This window comes from Lagopus muta, chromosome Z, assembly GCF_023343835.1.
Source record: "Lagopus muta isolate bLagMut1 chromosome Z, bLagMut1 primary, whole genome shotgun sequence".
NCBI classification, from domain to species: Eukaryota; Metazoa; Chordata; class Aves; order Galliformes; family Phasianidae; genus Lagopus; species Lagopus muta.
The window spans coordinates 23554669-23572693 of record NC_064472.1 but is presented as its reverse complement, the minus strand read 5'-3'; the positions used below and the strand labels follow the sequence as shown (position 1 = coordinate 23572693).

The following is an 18025-nucleotide window of genomic DNA, read 5'->3' as shown; positions in this document are numbered from 1 at the left end:
TTATCAAAACTTCTAATCGCCTCTCTCAATAGCTTGGTTGAGAACACTGTAAGAGATAAATAAAACAGAAGAATGCAGATTCATTTCACAAGTATTTCAAAAATACACTGTACAAGTCATCACGCATTGGGGTGTTTGGGGTTTGGTCTACCAGCATTACCATAACATTGACCACTACACCACAATGGAAGCAAGATACAACAACCAGCTAATTTTTTTTCCCAGTGGATGCTCTTAACAGTCTAGCAGGTATTCAAATATTCAAAGATAGCTCCATATCTTTCTAACATATCATCAGGAAGAGGAACACCCTCACTGCAAAAACTTCTTTCAAAAAGATCCTACCTTAACCTTCAAAAAACCTGCACTAAACTTTTTCAGTCTTCAAGCAAAACTGTAGATCTTTGTAATTGTGTGCCTTTTCCCCTGAAAGAAAATTTTATTACTGCTGGCTGATCTGATCTTTTGTAAAAATCATCACATGAGTAATCTCAGGCTGAAGTAACAGAATTTGCCTATCCTACCAGTCATCTTCACAGTTAAGATCCATACCATTTAACTATGAAAAAAAAAAAAAAAGCAAATCTCTCCAATACGTCTGGCATTGGAAAAATCACAGAATGGCTAGAGTTGAAAGAGACCTTAAAGATCATCCAGTATCCAGTAACCTCCTGCAATGTGCAGGGTTGCCACTCACCAACTCAGACTGCCCAGGGCCCCATCCAACCTGACCTTGAGTGCCTCTAGGGATGGGGCATCCACAGCTTCCCTTGACAGCCTGTGCCAGCACCTCACCATCCTCTGAAAAAAAGTTTCCTCCCAATATCTAATCTAAATCTGTCCTCTTTTAGTTCAAAAGCAATTTCCCTTGCAATATATCACTATCAGACTGTGTGAAAAGTCACTCCGTCTCCTGTTTATAAGCTCCTTTTAAGCAGAGGAAGGCTGCAAGGACATCTCCCCCACAGCCTTCTCTTCTCCAAGCTGAACAGGCCCCAGTGGTTCGTCAGCCTGTCTTTGTATGTGAGATATTCCAGCCCTTTAAGCATCTCCCTAGCCCTCCTCAGGAACAATGGAAAAATTTTCACAATCAATGACAAAAACAAGAGAAACTGAGAAAGTGTTTTATTTGGAGATGAAAGAAAGCACAGTGAAAATTGGAATTATTCAAATAGATGAAGTAAAGAAACAAAATTTATTAATAATCTGTAAATGACCATGCAGATACATTGTGCATATGTGAGACTTAACCTTCAAATACTATTTCTTTTCTTAAAAAGAAAGGTAATCGTTGTGATTCTATATTTGGGAACTACGGTGTGACAAAATAATGCTCCACATAATCATTTCACTTCTGCATAAATATTTACATTGTATTAGTGGAAGAGTAACCCATACTCCTCCCTCCCTGGATTTAAGCATCACCACCAAATTACACACGTCATGGCTAACTGGAAACAGCTGCTAAGCCACTTGTATCTCTCTTTCTTTCTAATACCTACCAATAACTCAAAAGGATCATATCTTACATCTGCTTCTCTTCTGCATCAAAGTTTTAACAGATAGCTTGTAAGTGAAATTGTCATAGAAGCTGGGTCTTGAGGAGAGGCACAGAAAGCCATTCTGTAGTTACTGCAGATGTTCCCTTCTGTACGTTTACTAATAGCTGCCTGCTGAGTTTTAACATTCCTGAAGCAAAGGTTTCCAGATGTCTCCTCCAAAATGAATACGATTAACTGGAAAGTTTACAGAAGACAACACACAAGTCTCTTTCCTCACATTTTTTCCCCTGCAGCCTCTGATATTCAGAGTGGAATTGTACATAACATGTATTTGCTGCTGTAATCCAAATATGCACACCAGTATTCACACACAGAATCACACAGAACTGTAGGGGTTGGAAAGGAGCTCCAGAGATCATTGTGTCCAACCCCCCTGCCAAAGCAGGTTCCCTACAGCAGGTCGCACAGGTAGGCATCCAGGCAGGTCTTGAACATCTCCAGAGAAGGAGACTCCACCACCTCCCTGGGCAGCCTGTTCCAGTGCTCCGTCACCTCACTGTAAAGAAGTTCTTGCGCACATTTGTGCGGAACTTCCTGTGCTGCAGTTTCCGGCTGTTTCCCCTTGTCCTGTCTCCACTCACCACTGCTTATTCTCAAATAAAGACCCCGCACCATACACCACTACTTTTACATACCAGATACAGCCCCTTCAGGTCACTGGAATTGATCAGGCCATGAGGTTGCACTGCTTCCTCCTGATGATTTTGCTTAGTTTGACATAAATGCTCATCACCTCCCAGACTTTGTCACCTCGGAGACTATCTATAAGGTTTGATAATACACAATAAGATACAGAGGCTCAATACACTAAAATTTAATGAAAATTCACCCTACTGTAGACTTTACCAAGACTCTTCTGGCCAGTTTATCCTATGCTGCCTCAAGCAAACGCATCTACTTCATTTTCAAAAGCCTTTTGCATTCAAAAGAAACTAAGATGTATGATTCACACATCCAAGCTTTCAAATAACATACAATGAAACCCTGATACATTCTTTTATCAAATTTATCAAATATTTTCCTCTTTCTCTTCAAGAATGAAAGCGGTCATCCTATTCTTATTAAAATTCAAACAAAACAGACTGTAGTGACAAGGCCAGCCACAGTGATTGCTGTATTTTATTCAAGAGTTCAAACTGCTTTCAGTCAGCAACCCTCAACAATGCCTCTGAATATGCATACAGGCATTTCTTTTTTCAGCAACGATTTTATGTAGATGTACACACACAAAACAGGTTCCATGCAGGCAGTATTTAGTGTTTTTCTTGCCTTCGGCCAGAATTTTTCTTCTTCTTTAAACAAAGAACTACTGCTTTTCCTAACGGATAAACATTTCTAAAGCCCTGGAAATCTAGATGCAATTAGGTAATATAAATCAAAACACAACAATGAAGCACACAGATGACCCATTTTTCTAACCACCAAAGCAGGAAGCCTTTTGGAGGTATATCTAGTGATTTTTAGCACTAGATATAATGTACTTTTATCTATCAGTCAGATAACTATTCTCCTTTCCCACAAAATCAATCAATCAATCAATCAATCAATCAATCCCACAATTCTGCTTTGAAATAAGAGGAGTGAAAAAAAGGCAAAAAACAAAAGGCAATCCTGTTCACTACAACTAAAAGCCATACTCTGAGAAACAGAAATAATTCCAACTTTTAACAATAGAGAAGACAAATCATCTGTCATGAGCTAGTATTATGAAAGTTAGTCCCTTCAAACATGGGTAAGACTTCAAGATCTTGATCTAGCAAGGGCACAGGCCAGAAATCAGGACTTCCATCTGAAATGGGGAACAGCTTCTTTCCTGTTGGCTGTTATAGAGCAAATGTACATTTTGTTTGTATCTGCAACTACATTCTCATCACGGTTGACACATACACCTATAATAAAATACTTTTTTGTGATTTTTGTGAAGTTTCAGATTTAAGGAAAGTTAATGCAAAATTATTTATCAGCTTGATATCTGCCAGCATAGGCTGGTGAATGACAAGCTGAAACAACTGCAGACTATTCTGGAGAATACTTCAAGCATATTAGGGAAGAGATTTGATGGAAGAACATTTCAAAACAGTTTTGGCACAATATTTTTCTTGAAATAAAGCATCATGGACTTTCTGTTGACCAGTATTCACACTGTTGCTATAGGACTATATCTGTCAGCTTCCCACATCCCCTGTGTCAGCACCTCTTTATTTTCCTGGCATTCATGAGCTAAAAATGACCTTAAAATGTGAATGAGGATAATAGTAAGAATTATAACATGAGACATCAGACTGTGCAAAGAACTGCTATTCTCTTATTGTTAACAGGATGGAAAAAGACAATGAATCTATCTCTGACTTTCAGGAAGAATCTCTCTTAATTTAAAGTTCAAGCTTTACTTGCTTATCTCATCTTCATTCCTAGACTGTTAGAGAAAGAAGTTGTTCCTCTTATTACAGTCACAATGGTACTATTTTTTTTTTTTTTAATAGGAAAATGAGTTTCTTACTGCTCCTGAGATCCAAAATTGTTTGGGGACTGATTATTATTTGTAGCAAGCATCAGCTTGTAACAGAACAACAAAGAACTGCACGAAGCAACTCTGCACTTCACAAGATGGCAACTATGAGTAAACAAAATAGTGTGCTAGAATATTATTCTGACTACATAATTTATACTTTCTACAACATTGCAAACTCCATGGAGAGAAATGAAGAAAAAAAAAACAGAAGTTAAACAACAGCGAAAGCTTTTCTTTGAATACCTCTGCAGGGAGACCTTCCACTCAGCAAAGAAAAGGCTGGATCTTACTTTTGATTTAGTACTACTCAGCACACTGCATATAGCTTCTTAAAATGTCTACGTGATTTAGAATCCCAAGTTATTCTTTTATTTTTATTTTTTTTTCTTCAACACCGCACTTTTCCCTTAGTCGTTTCTACTTTAGAAAAGAAACTGCCAAGGATTGTCAGGTTTCACAAGCTCAATTCCTTCTTGGAACAAAGGGGTACAATTCAGTTCACCTTCTAAAAACAACAAATGGGCAATTCTGTCCTGCAATAAATGATAGTAGTACTGTATAACATTAATGCTAGCATTTGAGAATTAAAATGATGATGACCTAGGTCACTGCGCCTTATTTTGCTAAAATCGTAAGGCAGCATGTTAATCAGCACAGCTGCTAATACCCTTATTGTAACCATAGGACATCATGTGCAAGTCAGCAAAATGCTCCAGTAACTGGAAAACTTTCAGTCTAGACCGTTATCAGAAGATGATCAGAATAATAACAATAATAAGATCACAAAGACTTGTGCATCCATTTAATTAAAATAATAAGCTCTTTACTAGAATATATATACTTCATCATACTTGAGCAGACATCAAATCAGCTCTCTTCCCTTACTGTTTAAGAATATTTTCCATAGGGGAAAAAAAAAACAAAAAAAAAAAAACAAAAAAAAAAAATCCACCACCCTAGTCTACTGTCATAAATTTAGATTGAATGATGGAAGTTTTACTCAACAGCCCTTCTTTTAGACTATACCATAGAGATGCAAGACCATTATGACATTTAGAAATAGACTTGAATCTGATTAGCTCTTTTTCTTTTTCCTCAAATAACAGAATTTCAACAAAGTCATGAACTGTAAAAAACCCAAAACTACTTAAACTAAAAAGCAGGAGAAAAAACAGCAATTCAACAGTTTCTTTCATCTAGACAGACTTATGTTTGAAACTAAAAAGCTATCACTTTTGTTCCAAACATAATTAGGGCAAAAACCAGATGTCCAGTTTTTATCTGCTGTTTTCTATCTCTGCTCTCTTCTTCTCCAAGCACTTCTAAAACATGAGGCTAAACGTTGCTATATTTCTCTCTGTGCCTATTTTAAGCCTGTGATTTGTACACTCTAGAAGTGAAAAACAAAGCCTCAAATATAATGAGGTGAAAGAAACAAAAATACTTAGTAATGTTCTAGTGAGAGCCTTTTTGCATGCTTTTCCCAATAACATGCCAAATTTTGTGAAGTTTTACAAAGAGGTTTGTTTCCACACAGACTTCATTTTTCAGGGTATAGTCACTGCTTGCTGGAACCAATAGGAGTTTTTCACCAACCTTCAATGGACTCTAAACAAGAGGTATTCCAGTTTTACTGCAAACAGAGACATATTCTTCCTCCTTTCTAACTTAATTGTGTGGACACAAACATCATGGGAATAGCTCTTGAAAAAGCCGTAGCTGTTTCTCAACTGAAGCATTAAATCCAGGTGGATCATGTAACAACTCTTTCAGTTGTGCTGAATATTCCAAATCTGAACATAGCCAACTTTTAGAAGATATCTAAACCTGGATGGATTAGGCCACCCTCACTGGAAAATCTGACAAAATACATAACTTCATTTAATTCTAGTTGATTTAGGCACACTGCAAATTGCTGGACTGTTACAATAGACAGTGCATCATTGCACCCTTTGCCAATTGGGAACTGGACAAACATGCACAAACAGCTAGAATATGTAATAAATCTACATATTACTCTCAAGTGGAAAATAATTCATTTCCTCTTCATCTGGGAGTGCTAGACTCTCTCTTATCTCTCATGGGTAAGAATGGAAATAGTCACAAGAATGCTGAATGCTCAGTTTAATTTATCTGTTTTGGAGAGCAAACCTTTTGTTAAATACGTGACATTTTATAATACACTACTTTCCAATGAATTAAACTGTAAAGATCTGAGCCACAGTATTTACTTTCTTCTGTTTAATCAATAAGAACCAAACCAATACTTTCCCTTAGTGAAGGATGAGATATAATTACTTATATCAATACTTATACTTTCATCACCTGGCACAGAAAACAAAGTTCCATTATCCAAAATACCACTGTACAGTTCCTATTGATACTTTCCTTTTCATCAGGATAGATAATACCACAAAAACATGCTGCTAGGTGAATCTGCAAGCATGATCCTGGATCTGTGCAACAGAATTGTGCAACTATAGCCGATATAAATCAAAACTAAGGAAACTCAAATGATTTCCAGCTCTTGTGATTTTATCATGAATCATATTCAGTGTTTTGATTGAGTCATACATTTAAGAACCTCAGGGTGGTGCACACAGTTACATCTTACAACTTCATTACTGTTGTGAGAGGCAAAGGAATTTGCCTCTTCATATGCATGCATCTATACGTAAAGCATGCACAGAATACCCGTGGTAACATGCCTGATTACTGCGTATCAAATGCTGTTGCTCAAAAAGTAAGAGATTGTTGCAAAAGTGCTTTTCCTCTGCTAATGATAACTTCATAGTGACCATGAGCTAAGTCCCGCATATTTGACTTCCAACATGTCTTCTTTGCTGTGAACTTTTAACTAATGAGACAATTCTCAGATACTCCTTTTAGAAAAAAAGAAACAACAAAGCTTTATTTGTTGGAAAGCCTATGATAGCAACATTCGACACAGAAATCAGCCTGTATAAGTAAAAAACTTAAAGAACATAGATGAAGATTATTTTTCTGCTTTTTTCTCCTTTATTCATTCAATGACTTTTAGAAATAACAATCAACGATGGACCAATCAAGTCCTTCTTGCCCCTGAAATTTTCTTCCTGCCATTCTTTTAATTTCCATCCTTCTTTCTCACCATTCTTATTGTTTACGTAAAAATGGTTTGGGTCATAAAATTATGAAAAAAAAAATCTCGTAATTTTGTTAGAAGTAGTATCAAGCAGGGGGGAAAAAGCAATGCTCAACCTAGCTAAAATAGCTAAACAAAATCAACAAACATCAACAGTAAGCAGACAACACTAACTAGGCCTTTACCATTAAAAACTGTTATTCTGTGCATGATTTCAAGAACTTTCAAATGCTAATCAAGAAGCACATAAGAATCACCATGGTCTAAATTAAAAGCAGGGAGGGAAGCACACAGGTGCTTTCAATACAAACTTACATTTTAAAATTTTGCAATTCTGAATATCCTCAAAAACTCCAGTAAGTTTTTGAAAAGCAACAACTGCAAACAGATCTGCTTTTCAACATTAACATAAAACTCTATAAATGCTAACAAATGTCTGAAGCAATCACCACAGTTCTTGTAATGATAAACTAAATTCATTAGAGGAAAAAAATGCTTATCCTGTCCTCATTTCCAACAGTGAAAGTGATAAAAGTTATCATTTAACAAGGAATAACAAAAGTCCCCAAAGCAAGCTCTGTCTACAAAGTAGTTTCAAACAAGTGTGAATTTAAGAACTCTACAAAACAGAATGCAGTAAGAAAAACACACAACCAACAGTGAGCTCCTAGAGTATGTTGTCATTTGCTAAAATAAGAAAGATTGAACTCTGGCTGCTATTCCTACAAACATCCCCATCTGGCCTCAGCAAACAGGGGAGAAGAGTGATGTAATTCCATGGTACCCACACCCTCAGAGCCAGACACTCACCACCTAAATGTCAGCAAGCTCTAACACAAGTCTGCTCCAATTACTGCTTCACACCAAGGCCTGAAACTGGCTCCCTTTAGCATCTGTTAATCTAATTGATTCCAATGAGCCTATAACAATTAAATCTTTTGTTGCAGGAAGCAATACAGAAAGGGATTTTATATACCCGCAGCTGGGCTGTTAGCTGAACAAATGGACAGCATCCCACTTAGGGTTGATCACTGGAGTCCTGTTGTTAATCCATGAGAATGAGCCCTAAACGAAGCTGATGGCCTCAGCAACTGGGCCGAGCTCAAAGCATTCATCAGCTGCTCTGTCACAACAGTGATCACAGGCAGGAGGTAAAAGCTTCAGAATTGCTCTAGTCAATAAAATTAACAATCCTGGAAGCAAGCACAAAGACTACAAACATGACAAATACAGGGCGAATCATTCACACCAAAAATAGAATTTTTCTGTGATACATTATGAAAGCTGCAGATTTAAGTTGGCATGCATTAACAAAGAAATAAAAAATCTGGAATCAAGTCCTTGTTTAGATTCAAAATATTTTACAAAACAGGAAGTACTGCAACAGTTGAGTAAACTCAGCTCTTCCCTCACACAGAATACTTTTGTGTGTTTAAATTAGAAATAATGTTGCTTTTTTCAAAAGAAAAAGTGAAAATGCAACAAAGTGATACCCAGCTTGCTATGAGTCTCAGCTCCATAACACCTACACATCTCCGCACATTCACAGATAATTCAGTTTCAGAAGGAATTCTCATACATCTAAGATACACGCACACGTGTTTGCTGTGGAGGAGCAAAAATACCTTCCGTATCATCAGCATCCAGTATAAGGAAACAAACAATTGTAAGTTCTGTTGGTTTCTAAGCCTGAACAACTTATAGACAGAGAAAGCAAGCAAACTCAGCCGTTTTCTTCAAGTGCGTCAGATTCATCACTCAAGCAGTTGATTTCCTTTCTCGGTCTAGTCTTAGAACAACAACTTCATGAAAGTCTGCAAAATGTTTTGCTCTGTGTATTCTTCTGTGCTTTCTACCTAAGTAGCTAGGACTAACACTATACTGAGGCACCACCACAACCCCTAGAAGTTCCTTGGAAACCCTTGTGATACCCTAACAGCTTACATGTCTCACATTTGGATACCCCAGAGTTTGTTTGCCCACATCCTAGGGGTGAGGTAGGAGGAAAAACAGATGTTATTTACCTTGTGGGAGTCAGGGAATTAGAACCTTTCAACATTTGTTTCTTTAAGAACTCCCTATCTACTAGATTTTGTTTTGGTTTCATTTGCTACTCATCTTCTTCATCTGCTCCTCTAATTCCAACCAACCTTTGTAAAATTCCACGGGAATGTTTCTAAGAGTTGGGACTTGGCTATTTTTAAATGAATGAGGAAACTCTTCCCTTTCTATGGGTATAATTGAAGAAGGCCTATATATCTGAAATCTTTCTGCTTTTTCTTTCTTTGTGAACTGTTTTCTCACTGTAGCGTATCTCTTCTAGTAGCTATGCAAAAGACCTGCACGTAGAAACAGAATAAAGGAGATGACAGGGTGGGAACACAGGCAGCTCTTCTCGCTGCACCCATAGTAATGACTGGGTTTGCATTCTCACAGTCAACAGAACCAAGTTGGTCCAGCACAGCAAGCTGGGCTGAGGTTCTCCCAGTGACCTGCAAGACAAGATGGTGGCTTTGAGCTGTGCTGTAAGGAGCTGGGCTACAGGAGGGAGGGGCACTTCATCTTAAAGAGGATGTTTGCATACAGAATACTGAAAACAAAAAAAGTCCTGTATCTAGTTAGTAGTCTATACAGTTGGCAAGCCCAAAGAAAATCTGATGGCAGAACTTCAGCAGCACAGTAAAGAAACAGGCTAGATTGCACCTAGAAAAAAAAGAATCACTGGAGCTTGAGATACAAGCAGCTTTTAAAGGAGATGTGTTTTTGACTGTTAGATTCAACAAACGATAAAAAACCACTGTGTGTCAGGCCAGAGTGGATTTGCAGAGTGGACATAAAGCTGTTGTTATAGGAGAGCAGGGAAGAGATCATTCTAATATCTGTCCTCCTTATATTCAGGTTGTGATGGTGTAACTGTTACTGCAGTTAGGAAATAAAAACAAAGGGCTTATTAGATGTCATACTCTAATATTAAGGAGATAGAAGAAGAACCAACCATGTCTTACATCTCAACCACACTGCTTTTAATAAGCTTTGCAAGTCTCTTATATTACTCCCATTATCTAGCCTAGAAAACATGTACCTCTGAAAATGTTTCAGCAGCTAGTACTATAGCCGAGATGAATACACAGAACACATGCATCCATACCTAAAATTCTCTGAGTTTCATTTCTATAGAACTGTCGTTAAGCCCAGATATGATATGGAAGTCAGATGGATAATATGGATATGAAAACATAACGTTGAAAGAAGACCTGTTTTCTTTTATGTTTAAAATGATCTGTTTTATCAGCCCTATATGCTGTATTAGTATTTTAATAAACCAGATATCCAGAGTGCATAGCATCGCATTCTACAAAGCACTATAATTACCTATTCAGTAAACCTCATCCAAATTATTCTCATGCCTGCTAGCACTGGACTGAGATAACATTTTTAGATTCCACCTAACTGGAAAGTTCTCTGCTGTAAATCTGAATCCTTGTTACACAGTCCATCAAAACTTCAGGCATTAACACTATGTAAGAGTTCTGACAAGATAAACTGATACAAGCAGACATCAACCTCTAGAGAAGAAGATTGAAGTATGTTATTAAACAAGAACATGGTCCAAATTCTGCTCAGATCTGTGTCAAACCTCAATATATAACAATGAAAACACTTTTGGAATGGAAAAAGCAACCTTTCTTATGCAAAAAGCTTAATGCTGATGACTCAAGTAGTTTTTATCATTTCCTTCTTATACTTCTGCCCCTCTACCCACCCTCCTGTACCTTAACATACAAGGCCTGGTATCAGGGAACTGATATTTATCACAAATTCCATTTCACAACTAATCCAAGAAAAAAGTGGTTAAAAAGAAGTTGACTTCCATCCTAAAAGAGAAGTAGTTGATCTTTGAAATTATTTGCTGAAATGCAAATTAAGGCACACAGCTCTCTTGATTCCTTTAATGTGAAGGGAATGTGCAGAGTAAGATGATTAAAAGAAGTAAAAATAAATGGGGTCAGGACTTCTCAAATAAGAATCATGACCTATGGTCAGATCTCTTTTGATTCACTTAGATATCTTATCTATAGATAAGCAGTATCCTCCTTGTATTTTAAAAGCATTATTAAGCTAGCAGTACTGTAGAGTCCCTTTGGCTGCCAGGAGAATGGTTATCAAAATTCAGTAACAAAAAAAGTCCCTCTGCTACTCAACCATCAGAGGATGGATTGGCGAGAATACTATGGAGAAAGACTTCAAAAATACTTAGTGTTTTAAATACAATGCTGTCTCATCATATGTGCACAAAAGAGTGCTTTATCATACTCCTAATGGATTTGACAGTTTTAGAAAGGGATATAAACTGTATCCAATTGCCAGAGAAAAATATGCTCAACACAATCTGGAAAACTAGTTGGATTTCAATGGGTGTTTTCAACCTAGTATATAATTTCCTTTTGCAGAGAATATTCTGCCTCAACTTTTCCAATACACACACACAGAAAGGGAGGGAAGGATTTTTTCCTCATTTAATGAAAACTTGAAATCTTTAGAGACTATAAAGTTTTTCATTTTCTACTGCATTAAATTTTACCCCCAAAGGAACCCTTATAAAAATATTTATCTTCCTGTATTATTTGTCTAGGACTTGGTCTTAAAAGTGATCCAGCTGAGGACAATTGCAAATTTTTACAGCCTTCTACAGGATAGACAACACTATTATACTCTTGCGTTTAAAAATATGTGATTTGTTTTTAGTTTGTGTGTGAAAACTACAAAAACAAACAAACAAACAAAAAAACTGTTGGTCCATCTCAAAATTTGATTACAGAAATATTCAAATCAAGACTGTTTATTTTGTTCAAAATATTCCATGAGAATACCAGTGTAGTACTGTAGAACAATAAGATCACAATTTTAAAGACCTCCTTCATTGACATCTTCAAGTTTTTCAAAAAGATATTCACCTTTGGTCTAACAACTCTAGTAGTTAAAGCTAGAGAGGCCATAAGGACATGAAAAAACAAGTCCTCCGTGGGAGAGAGAAAAAGGTTAAAACAGAACCAAGATATGAAAAAGGAACTGCTTCTTTCACGAATTTGGTTCCCCTTGGTCATAAAGCAATTAGCACTATTGATGCGATCTGCACTGCTCTGCTTTCTACACAAGGAAAGGCAAATCACATCCACTGTAGAAAAAATACAGTTCGATGAAAACAAAAGTGATCCCTCAAAATTAGTCTTACTCAAGTTATATGGATTTCTTCTAATTCTTTCCCTGGCAGTTTAGTCTTATAAGTTACTTCAGAATTTACAATGGCCTTGCTCCTTAGAAATGATTTGCACATACAGGCTAACACATTTGCTTATCTTCCCACACATCTACAGAGCACAACACAGAGATCATGTGCTTTTGAAATAAGTCAGTGTGTTGTACTACATTACAGAAAGAAGAGGGTGAACAGAAAGATAGAAACAAAAACAGACCATCTAGTACATCTGAAAATGAGCTAAAGATCTTTTTAGTTCTAGCAGCTGCCTGTAACGGAAAAAATGAATACAGGCTGTTGCCAGAAAAGCAGGCAGTAAGAAATAACAGATGTGAATGTCTCAGTAACATCATTGGCCAGTCCAGCCATACTTGGGAGCTGAGTCTCTGCCTAGCTGCAGTGCTCTCAGGGCTGTACTTGCCTTTCCACCTGCTGACCTGCTCCTCTGCCTTTGCTGAATTCACTAAGTGACCTCAGCTGTGAATGCAATTGTCAGGATATATTCATATTCTTGCTGCCATGTGTGGGCTATGGGTTAAAGCTCCCTGATTAGAGTTAAATGTTACAGCTTCCAAAGTCATCTGAAGATTTCTCTTCCTCTTTCTCCCCCATCTCTTTTTATTTCACAGAGTTGGCTTAAGCAGGCAGAAAAGACAGGTCCTTCAACACAATATCTTATTACACAAGGTTCACAAAGAAAATAACTTCAAAGAAACCAATCTAATCTAGTGCATACATTTTTAAGAGAAAGGGCAGTGGGTGAAAAATGTCCTTCGAAGAGTCAACTTCAATTACAGAAGTCATTTTCAAAGAAGAATGAAGTTGCTTGACACAGTTTAAAGGGGAAATCATGAGCACAGTGTCTCCAGAATACATCACATCGAGAGCAACTTCTGCCAGCTCAATTTGCAAGATTAAGTGGACTTCAATTTAAAAGAAAATTAAGTAAAATAGAAACTATATTTAGGCATCAGAAATATGCCTTGAAAATGCAGTGTGGATCACAAAGATGACTGCTATTTCAGAGAAGCCAATTAAAAAGCAATATTAGAGAAAAAGTACTTCCAATGAAGACTATGTAACATAGCAACTAAATCCAGCAGAAAGTAAATTGGAGTATCATGTCTTTTATAAGCCATTGTTCTGGAACATTCAAAATCTGATTGTAAAATGCAGCTCTTAAAAAGCATACGTTTCCACGCTATGTCTCATTTGGTGTATTTATTACTTGTTGCTGAAAGAAACAGAACCCCTCTCCCCACCTACCTCCAGCTGCTTATTCCCTCTTTGTCCTCTGTGTTACATCCAGCAGTTTTACAGCCACAGGACAAATCAGCCCAGCACTGTTGTCTGATGTCATTTCCTGCTTTTTTTTTTTTTTTTTTTTTTAAACTGCATTTGTTGCTTACCTTAAACACACCTCAGAGCTGGAGCTTGATGCAAGGACAGATGCAAGAGTGGGGAAAGAACAGGCTTAAATGGTACTGCCCCTCCTGGCATCAGCCATCAGCCTGCAGTTGTCTAAGACCAGATGCAACATTGAACCATACTCTGAACAGTATTACTAGCCCAATTCTGACATAGTTAATAGTCAACTGTAGTCAGGATTCCATGTTTCACGTTAAGCCTCTGAGAGTTAACATCACAGCACAAGGGAAACTCTGCAAGTGCTGCAACAACAACTGAAGAAATGGAGAGACATTAAAGCACTGTGAGACACACTGAACTGCAGCGTTTGGAGCAAGTGCCTTACAGCCTAAAAAGACAAGAAGCGTAAGAAAAATTAATTTCCCTAACATCACTTACCAGGTGGAAGTAGAACCAAGTCATGAAAGGCATCTCTCTCCACTATGTCACGCTTTTCCTGCAGCTGCAATTGCTGCTTACTCACTGCATGCTTCATGGTATTTCCTTCCATATCAAGAAGTGCATTAAGTTCCAGAAATAACAAAATTAAAATTGCCACTCTATTTGTTGCTCCAGAAGCAAATCGTCAGTTCAGCCTATTTTATAGCATCCACAAGTAAACCCAGTGCTCTCCCAAAGAAAGAACTCCAAACCTTCATATTTTCCTGATTTAGAAACTCATCCTCTCTCCCCTCTGCTGACAAACAAAAGGAAATAAAATGACAAAGTGTCGTTTGATATTTCTGCTTCTGTCACTGGAGGTGGAACACTGTTTTAGGACTGAATTTTAATATCACCTTAAAGTTCTCACAAAAAGAAGCATACAGAGAAAAATAATATGGAAAAGAAAAAAAACGGGCAAACCATACTCACAGAGAAGACATTGCTTATATAGGAAAAGCAATACAAACTTATAACTTCCTATTTACTCTGGCTCATGACAAAACAAAACTAAAATCAGCAAGGCTGACTACCGCTCCACTTTTGGCTTCTAGAGAGAAAACTAAAAATCAAACCTGTTTCTGTATTGTGATGTACATAGTACGTAAGTGTATCAATATACATACAAGATTTAAGATTCTCAAATTCAATTCCCTGTCCCCGTCTGTATTCTATTTAGACCTACGTAGGACTGACATAGAGTGATCTTCCATTTACATCAAAACTGTTAACTATGTATTTCAGGCCTAAGATACAACAAGGCTTCATCAGAAACTGAAAATACAATTCCTAAAGTTGTGAAAATACTGTCATGAGGCAGATGAAAGTAAAAACGTACGTGAGATGACAGCTGGAACACTACGAACAAACCATGGCTTTCTTTTCTTTGAGGGCTATCAGCACACAAGGAAAGATCTTCAGAAAGACATTCTACTTGCACCCTTTCATTATGGTTTCTCCCACTTGTTTCCAAGGCCAGAAAAAACCCTCATCCTACTAAGCCAACTGTGTAGGAGAGTCAAGTAGTAATACAGTCAAGTAAGTAATACAGCTTTGTGAGGAACCACTGGCTGGTCAAACTATGTAGTTTTCACAATAATCTTTACATATAACATAATGTAGTCCAGTTACAATTTTATTATTTTATTGAAACTGAAGTGAATTTTTTCATGAAAGTAGGTATTTGCTTATTTTCACTTGTTCCCCACACAACTTATAAGAAGCCTATAAGAAATATTCAGACACTGAATCCTCTGCTCAGTAGAACATGTGAAGATAAGCCACATTATGCATATATTTACTGACAAAAGTAATAAATTAAAGCAACTAGGCTTTCTTTTTACATACTATATCTGCACAGACTTAAACTTATTGAAAGTGTGCATAAGCTTCTACATAGACTTCCCACCTAATGATACCAACAGTTGTCCAGGTCTTCAAGATAGCTTCATGTTCTTAATGAATACATCAGTGTTTTTGTTATGTTGCTAAGATGCAAAGTGCACAGGAACTACCAATTCATTCTATGTGCAAGAGTATCTCAATGTATGGTGTTTTACCTATTCTAGGACACCAGTAAACAGAATGCACAATCAAATCTATGGATGCTGCTACCAGCAGCTCTGGAATCAAACAAGATTCCAAAAAATAAAAGTACTTCATATATCATGGTTCAGCTATGGAAATCAGAGGAGTAGGAAGATTGCATTATTCCAAATAACTTGGCAAAAAAACACAGTTGCTTTTTGAAAGATCATTTTTTATCATCAAAGAGTAACAGTTGATGTGTTTATCTCTGCATTTATAAGGCTCTATTTGCCAACCTACCTCTACAGCCAGAGAAGTACAAACAATATATGTATAAGCACATTAATAAAGAAAATTCACTGAAAAAGTACCTCACATTTTTAAAGTTCTACCTTAGAACCTTCTCCATGTTCCTCTCTTGAGTCACCATAGGTACATAGCTGGCGCACAGGATACAAAGAATGAACATGTCTGTCTTTACAAAAGACGCTGAAAAGAATTTTCAGAGGGGGAATTAAGAAGCACAGACATAAGGCTGGGCATTGAAAGAAAGAAAGAAATCATCCTGCAGACATTTATTAACTTACCTTTAGGCTTCCATGTATTGTGGAACGAAATGTAACTTCATATAGCTTAAGATATGCACTGTCATCCTTCTGAGAATTCTGTATTCACACATGAGGCATCACTCATTTAATGCAACAGGTCACAGTGTATGTTACTGCTTTAACATGCATATGTTAAACGTCTTTAAATAGTTTGAATAATTCAAGTTCATTGCTTATAATTCAAGTTGGTGGTAGGGAGTAGGTTTCACCTACCAAAAACAGTCATCAACACTATTTTTTACTCGCTTTCTTAAAATTGCTGCTTAAAAAAAATAATCAACTACTCTGAATAGAGCTGCTGCATCCTCCTGCCCTCATACAGTAGTCAGTCATAGAGTCAGACAGCATGTGGAAATACCAGATAACACCATCTGAATTTCGTTTACTCACCAGTGTCCTATGTTCTTAGCTTTGGTTAACCACTTCAGAAGCCTGGCAATACCTAGAAAAATAATTGATGCAAAATGTAAGAAAGGTACAGAGCCAAAAATATTAAAACAATATTTATTATTAGTTTCTGGTGGTTGGAATGGCACAACTCTGCTCACAAGAGACTAAAAGCACAAGAGTAACATTTCACTACCAGAACACTTCTGCTTTGCCAGAAATGCAGCATTCTGGTCTTTACTCCAAATCACCAGGGAACTAAGGAAAACAAGTACATGTGAAGAAGTTACACATAAACCACTAAGCATGTTCAACATCACATCTTCTCTCTTCCTCTATTTTACCAATCTTTGTAGGCCAAGATTTGAAAATAAATTTAAAATTATTTTTATATACAGCGGAATAAAAACCTAAGCTATATAGCATGTTAAACCCTAGAAATTTAGGAAGCACACCTCTAAATCCCTTCCATCACTCCCTAACTATTTCATGGAACTCAGTAGCTAGTCCTCTAACAAAGGTGGACTAATTCCTTTAAAGACTTGTCAAATTGCTCTGCTGAAATGGAGTTGGGCTAAATACGATCTAGAACTAGCCCTGGATGGCAGCACAGAAGGTTGGGCATATCTGTGGGCTAAGCTCTTGTTAATAAGATATAATTCCCCCTCACCCAACCCACCTGAAATACACATCTGAAATACCACATCCAGTTTTGGATACTCGGTATCAAAAAATTTAAAAAGGCAATAAAATAAAGTGACAAAGGTATGGTAAGGTTGATTCAGTGGTGCTGAACCAGAGCATTTTCCATAGCGACAACAAATTCTGCATTTTTGTATGTACATCTGAAGAGGCTAAATGAAGATTTCCTCTTATCTACAAGAATAAAATGAGCTGGAAGATCGGCAAACTTGTTAGAGATGTAATTGGCTTTTGAAAAGATGGTTTTACAAGGGAAAAACCTGTGCAGAACTCTAAAAGCTCACTGCTGAGAGCAGACGAAAGCACCCTAGGAATACTGTAAAGTCAAGCAAGGCTTAAAACCATGTCAGAATTCCTGGCACACTGAAAAAAAACAAAACAAAACAAAAAAAACCCCCACAAAACTAGATAGCTGTGAATATTCCAATTTTTCCCTTCCATCACAAAGGCAGTTAACTTATTCATACTGCAGTGTTAGCAAGGCAAAGAAACAGCATT

The 18025-nt window shown here is 37.1% G+C and overlaps 1 protein-coding gene across 2 annotated transcripts in view; it reads right to left on the bottom strand.

Moving 5' to 3' along the window:
* Positions 1-18025, bottom strand: part of LHFPL2 (LHFPL tetraspan subfamily member 2) — a 122053-nt gene that overhangs the window by 40114 nt on the left and 63914 nt on the right. For both annotated transcript variants that reach the window (XM_048932548.1, XM_048932549.1), the window contains one exon: positions 16829-16880. The gene's annotated coding sequence lies outside the window, so the exon portion shown is untranslated. The remainder of the gene's footprint in view (positions 1-16828; positions 16881-18025) is intronic.